The sequence below is a fragment of the Bactrocera latifrons genome, unplaced genomic scaffold (genome assembly GCF_001853355.1).
Source record: "Bactrocera latifrons isolate USDA-ARS-PBARC rearing strain unplaced genomic scaffold, ASM185335v1 scaffold_142, whole genome shotgun sequence".
NCBI lineage: Eukaryota > Metazoa > Arthropoda > Insecta > Diptera > Tephritidae > Bactrocera > Bactrocera latifrons.
In genome coordinates this window covers 244,571-252,220 of record NW_017534875.1, presented here as the reverse complement: position 1 = coordinate 252,220, position 7,650 = coordinate 244,571, and the positions used below count along the sequence as shown (strand labels likewise).

Here is a 7,650-nt window from a genome sequence, read left to right as displayed (position 1 = left end):
TAGTCATTCGACAGGCCTTTGTGTTGGCTCAAGTGTAGGGAGGTTCTTCTGTACGAATGTCTGTATGTGTATGTGATATTCTTGCTGGTCTCTTCATACCAGTCTCCGCCGTTGAGCTATAAACCTCCGTCTCAGTTATAACTAGAACTCGGCTTAACCATTATTTAGGTATTTTTACGACTATTTATACTAGTGCGCTTAATTATACTTAATTTGCGACACGTGGAAAAGGTATTTATAGCTCAAAACTGGTAGAATTTTGATCGTTTTCCACATAAATATAATATCAACAATTTTCGGGATTGAATCGGGATAGCAAGTAAGAGCTGTGATTAAAAAAAACTAATAAGGGCTGAGAGTTCCGACCATTTAATCTTAAATTAAATACTAACTACTTTCGGGACTCATTCGGGACTCCGAATAAAAGTTGAGATTGAACAATAGTTTTACACATAAAATAATTATAAACAGTTTTCGGGATTGAATCGAAATCCAGCATAAGAGCTACGATTAAAATAGAGTGATGCCAATTCAAATAGGGGAGAATTCCGATCGTTTTATGCAGAAATTTACAGTATTGGTTTGGGATGCCGAACAAAACTGATATTGAACAAAAATGATTCCAGCTCCAATGGCTCAAAGTTCCGATTCTTTTGCAAAATAATGTGATATCATTATTCAGAATGTATTCGAGATCTCGAGTTCTTCCGCATGCCAATTTATGTACATAATTTCACCAACTTTCGGAATTGATTCGGAACACCGAAAAATAGTTGAAATTTGAAAAACATTGCTCCCTCACCACTTCTAAATTGAACTAATAAATTTTTACGGCTTGCAAAACAGACAATTTTTTTGAAGATTAAAAAGTCTTTTTGCGAATATTTTCGATATAGTTTGTTATGCAATTTTAGCATGACCAAATATCTAAAAAAAAATATATAATTATGCGTTGTTTTAGCTTTGGGATTTTAAATTTTAGTGTTTCGGGATCCCGAAGCCGTAACACCATGAATAACCCGATTTGGACTGCGGGAGACCCTTGTGCATTGTGATGATCAGAACTCCTAAGTTCGGATATCTACAAAGCGACGGTCTTTTTGATCCGTACCCAAGAGTTCTGGTCACTCACTTCGGACAAGCTTAAATGGCTTATATCTACTGCAGCCAATCCGCCGGATTCATAGAAAGTATTGGAACCAAGATGCCTTAGCTAGACAGTGAGAGAGTTTCTAGATGTTTCCAACCCGTGTTCCTCCCTGCAAGTTGCGTCAACCAAAATATTGTTAAACAAAAGTAAACTTCTTTGTTAAAGAATGCTACTTCAATCCTGCAATTCCCAACAGATTTTTTTTAAATACTCAGCATACAACAAGCCACGGATTAGAATCGATAATATCGCTTTAATAAAATCAGGCAGAAAAGTTAAATCAAAGTGATAGACGTCACTTATTTGACTGTCCAAACATTACTTCTCACATTTCAACTCTTATTACCACTAAAAACAACTGTTTGATACCTGCACCTCTTCAAATGTGCAACTAAAATCTGGACATACCTATCATAGCGAACAATGCTCAAACCCAAACTGTCATATAATCAATCAAAATCCATAAAAAAAAATAACTTGCATTTTAATGGCACATTCTTCTTTACGTCTTCTTCTTTTTATGGCTTGGTCATGCAAGTATTGTTTACGTTTGAATAGAAACTCTCTTACATATGAATATATATTTTATTATTGCTGAACTTTTTTGTCAAAAATATTTATTTACTTCTTCAAAATGTACCCTTGTTTCTGTACGTTTTTCTTCATAAACATTTAAAAAATGATAATGAAATTCTTCAAGCAATGCCTCAACCGTTTTGTCCATTTTAGTGTTATGTTTACAAATTGCATGGGAAGAATCATTAATCATCGTTTGTTGGAATTTATTGAGCAGACATATTATGGAGCATTGCCAAATTGTCTAAGCATTTAAAGAGTTTCGGTTTGTATTGATGTATTTGCATAGCGCTGCTTATTCTAGATACTTTTTTATTACAGATTAGACACATGAAAAAAGAAAAATCTCAAAGTGCGTACACTTAAAAAGGCCTACTTGACTGGGAGACTTAGCTAAACAACTGCCGGGGTAAATAATCAGGAAATCCTTATTAAAGGTAACTATACAAACTGACCCAGTCCCATTCAGAAACATTGCTCTATGATAATGGTCATGAAGACACTTCTTTTTTGAGTGCGCAATTGAATTCAGTAAGTATTCAAAACCAAACTTCTTCTAAAAAAAACAGAAGTTCTATTTAGTATAAGCTTAGACCTCGAAAGAAATAAATATGTGTATCACTGTAAGTTATTTGATTCTCGCAGTCCCAAATATACGAAGCACGGCAAATATAATACTTCGACTATGGCAATCCGGTAATGGAAACTTTGAGCCTTCGGAATGATATGACATCTGATGAGTCGGCTTTACGAGTTTTCTAAACGCTGACTAGGTTATGTCGTGTAAATGGATGAAAACACTCCAGCTCTGAGAGTATTCGACGCAGTACCCGAGGTGGGAAGCTGAGGAAGACAAGGTGGAGAAGGATCAGCGCGAAAGGAAGAACGCGAAGTTTAATAGAGACTTTAAGCAGAGTAGTTGCACCAGCGTCTCTGTCATTCTTCCTTGCCTGTGTCTTCACATGTCCATACGGCTCGCATGACGTCAGAACTTTAGATCTTCAAGTGCGACACGACCGATCATCCACACACTAATGTTTTCCCAAAGGCATTTCTCTCACTTGTTCCACGGATTCTTTATATTACCAGCGGACCCTGATTTATAAGTGACAAAGGACTATCACGTTTTACATTCCTAGAACAGTAACAATTTTTTAAAATAGAATTTTATATATATTATCACAACTTGCACTCTAATTGGATCACCCTTATAAGCCTTGGACTCTAAATCAATATAACTAATTTGCTGAAATTTTATAATTTCTCTCGGATTTTTGATGAATTTGCTGTGAGCTGCATCAATTTGAAAAGCTATAAATAATAAATTCTTATAAATTCAATTTTGAAACGTTTGTACAACAACAAAAATAATACTTAAAATGTAATTAACTACACTTCAATAAACGCCCACGGGCGAAAAGTGGGAAGAACAATAAACAAACATCAACAAAATGTTTGACGATAAATTTCTTTAGTTTCTGACATTTCAGAATGACAGTTGCAAATTAGATTTAAAATAAGAAAAAAAGTTAAGCTATGATACCCTTCACAGATGCAATAAGAGCATAAGAAATTACACAAAGATTTTTACCTTGATTTTAATCGGCCAGTTGAACAACATTGTAGGCAAGAGTGATCCAGTTTGAACAATATGTTCGGAGATAGGCACTGCCTTGGGCAATAATTTATGTTGTTAAAGAGAAGTTTTGATCCACCATATCCCGTAGTAGTCCGGTAGCGAATTCAGAAAAATTAGCAGCTTCATGCGCAGAAATGGACTTGCACAAAATTTTAGTTAGATGTCTCAAACTAACAAATCTCGTATATACGTAGAGACAGACGGACCTACAAACGGACAACCTCGCCTGCACCTCGCTATGGTCGACATACCGTTGAAAAAGTCGATGAAATTATAGAAAAGATTGACCAGAATCGCCACATAAGCAGCTAGATAAGCTACATCGCTAAGAAACTTAACATTCCGAATTAACATCTGCGATTCTTAGCTGAAACGAAATATTAAAAACAAACCATATCTGAAGCGAATGGTAACAGAAGACGAAAAGTGGATCAAGTACGACAATAATGTACGAAAAGGATCATGATAAAACCGTGGTGAAGGTCAACAAATGGTCGCAATGCCAGGATTGACGCCTCGAAAGGTTATGCTGAGTGTTTGGTGGGATCGGAAAGGAATCATCCACTATGAGCTGCTCCAGCCTGGTCAAACTTGTATTGATTGTACATTTTACTGTCAAAAACTATTGACATTGAAGCAAGCAATTGACAAAAACAGCCAGAACTGATCAATAGAAAGGGCATCGTCTGCCATCAGGACAACGCTAAATCACACACATCTTTGATGATTCGGCAAAAACTGGGAGAGCTTGGCTAGGAAGTTTTAATACATCTACCATATAGCTCTGACCTTGCACCATCGGACTACCATTTGTTTCGGTCAATGGGGAACTCTCTTAATGGAGTAAAGTTGGCTTCAAGAGAAGCATGTGGAAATTACTTGTCGCAGTTTTTCGACAAGGAACCAGAAAAGTTTTACACTGATGGAATAATGTCTCTAGCAAAAAATAATCGACCAAAATGTTGCATATTTGTTTCACTAAAGTCTATTATAAATATAATATAAAAAAAAAAACAAATGATTTGACATTTGATTAGAAATATGAAAAGACTTTTTCGACTACCATATTATAAGTTCTCCGCTGCTTCTTCTAAATGTTGTATACTGGCAAACTTAATATCCGCTGTTCAGGGTATAAAAATGCAAAAACAGAAATTGCAAGATATTCAAGTATATACGTCTAAACATATTCCTAAGCGAGCGGAGTAAATTATTTTTTATTAAATGTTTTTTACGATTTTTTTCTTTATATATTTTTTATATTTTTTTTTTATATTTTTTTTTTTATCTTCTCTGATAATTTCATATTTGTTTTTATGCAGTCATATTCGCATGCAGTCGTCTGTATGTATAAACAATCCGATATATATATAAATACAAAAGTACATATATGTAAGTGAATAAAATCAACAACGCTTCAAATGATGAGTGAACGAAAGCAGACCACAATTAAGCACAACACCGAGGCAACGCAAAAAAAAGAAAACGAGGGATGGAGAAAATATACAACAAATGAACAGCGTTCGGCGTCTGCCGAATTGAAGCTAAAGAATTAACACCACCAAAAAGTCCAAAAGTCTTTAAACAAATTCAAGGTTAACTTCATCACACAGAGTTTGCGCCGACACTTGGCTCTATACCCACTATGTGACGAAGGGGTGCAGGTTAAGCGGAGGAGCACAATAAGTAAAGCGAGCTGAAGTGGGGCGCACTGAAGTGACGGCGCAGAGTTCTGAGCCTGAGTGAATGCGATGTGCGAATGCAAGCAGAGTTGAGCAAATAATAACAGCAACAATAACAACATTGCGCACGAAAAAATAAAAATAAATAACACGAAAATATCAACAGCATCATCGTCATCAACGCGATCGCCATCGCCATCAACAAGCATCAACGTCATCGCGCAGCGTTGATACAACAATTTATTGCCAAAAATTCATAAAACTCAAATTAACAATAAAATGAGAAAGAAAAAAAAATAAATACAATACAATACAATACTTAAGAATAATGCTGCGGACAAGCGGAGAACGGGAGCGAAAAACGAGAGCAAAACGAAGGGAATGCATGGAGAACCCACTTCAGGTGGTGCTGCTGGTTAGATGATGGGATAGGTGATAACGTGTATTCGTTAGTATGGATAGTCAAATACAACGATTGTTTGTAAAAGTGTATATAAGAGTATAAAAATGTAAAATTTCTGCAAATATAACGCGAGAATTAATTTAGAATTTTGAAAACCGGTCAAAATGTTTCAAAACAATTTTAAACAATTAAAGTGGAAAGTAAAAAATATTAACCAATTTAGGTAGAGAATGCAGCCTGTTAATTACAAACGTTTCGACAGATAGATAATTGATTATTTCAAGTTTAATGCACTCATAATTTAATTACATACATATTGATATTGATATACCGCAAAATATTGATTGATTAAAATTCGTATGGGCGTATGTGCGTGTTTTAAGTCTTCAAGGAAACCGAGGTTAGATTAATCAATTTTATCAGTTATTTTCAAAGTAGTAACACCATAAACTCGACTTGTCTTCAAATCAAAAACTTGACTAGCATAAAATAGTTTATAGCATTTATTAGCATATCCACGTGCTCTCTTTTGTTAAATTCACGTAAATAACGTTGATTGGAGCCAGTAGACTTAAATCCATATAAAGTTCTAATAGAAATATGACGTTTTCCAGCTAAATTTTGTTCAGCGATGAGGCCCATTTCTGGCTCATTGGATACGTAAATAAGTAAATTCGCATTTTGGACGAAGAGCAACATGAAGAGATTTATCAGCTGTCACTTCATCCAGAAACACCAACGGTTCGGTGTGGTTTGTGGGCCGGTTTAATCATCGGTCCATATTTCTTCAAAAATGATGTCACTGACGACCGTTATGACCGACTATTTTATGCCTGAAATTGAATCTCGATATCTCGGTGACATTATGTTTGAACAAGACGACGGGCTTCCCACACATTGCACCTATTAATCGATTTATTGAGAGAAAACTTCGGTGAGCAAATAATTTCTCGTTTTTGGTCGAGGATACATAGAGTTTACAGTCTTTGCGGACAATCTCGGTACGACTCAGAGCTTGGAGCAAAACATCATGCGTGTCATTCGCCAGTTAACAGTCGAAATGTTCGAACGAGTCATCGAAAATTGGATCATCTGAGACGTAGGCGTGACCAAAAATTTAAAGAGATAATCTTCAAAAAAAAATTCCAAAGAATGTTCTTTCAATTGATAATAAGCATCCCCCATTAAGTTTGAAGTTTCTGTGCTTTTTCTTTAAAAAAAAAAGTAGGGAAGCTCGAAATGGATCACTCTTAAATTTTGTAACTTGAAATACTTCTAATACCAAAAGGTTGAATTGATGAGTGTTCAAAAATAGTTGGCTAATTTACGTACGAACTACAACACATTGTCGCCGAGCTCAAGATCTGTATAGAAGCTCTGTTATTCGGGTGAAACAGTTCAATTTTATTTGGATTGACAGCTTACAGTTTCTTTCCGCCATGGGAGCTACCACATTGATGTACCCTTGTCGTGCCTACCGTCGTTGTGTTTATGATACGACGGTATCCAGAAATCAACATCAAATAGAGCACTGTCTACCGACCTGCATTTGCTGCAGGCATGCTGAGCGCCCAATAAAATGTGTATCGGTATGACACCGCGTATGTACAGGTCCATTAGCCTCTCTAGCAACTTCAACAGAAAGAGTCTAATTAGCCTGAAATTCTCGACATTCACATGAGAGTTCTTACATCGGCATGAATGCTGACCTGACCAAATCTGGTGCCACATAAACTTACATGATACCATATAACAAATTAATATGAATCAAGAGATTCTCCGGATCTAACCCGTAGTGACCTTTTTCGGTACTCAGACTTCAAAAATATAGTAGCTTGGACACTGAGTTCTATCTTGAAATCTAACCCAAATTACAAACGTACAAAAATAGTATAGAAAAGATGGAGAACCACCAGAACTGGTAAATAGCTGCCAATTTCAATGTTGAACAATGATGAATATTACTTGCAAAATCCAATTGTGAGAAGAAAGGTAGGTAGGTAGGGTAGTAATTCGAGCGAACCTTAAATACTCTCACTATTCGTAGGAATTCAAAAACTTTTTAAATATTAATAGATCGATTAAAATGATATCTTCTTATAAATATCTCTCTTATAAAATGAAAAAGGTGAAACTGTTGTAACTGATATTGAAAAGTTCGCAGTTATTTCCCGAACGGTTTCAGCCAACAATATATGTA

General features: G+C 35.6%; 1 long non-coding RNA gene across 1 annotated transcript; it reads left to right on the top strand.

Annotated features, from left to right (window-relative positions):
• The first annotated feature begins 1,861 nt into the window (after positions 1-1,861).
• On the top strand, positions 1,862-3,078 carry LOC108965590. Its single transcript, XR_001993117.1, has 3 exons — positions 1,862-1,991; positions 2,048-2,257; positions 2,372-3,078. It is a non-coding gene; the product is annotated as an uncharacterized LOC108965590 (long non-coding RNA).
• The last annotated feature ends 4,572 nt before the right edge of the window (positions 3,079-7,650 follow it).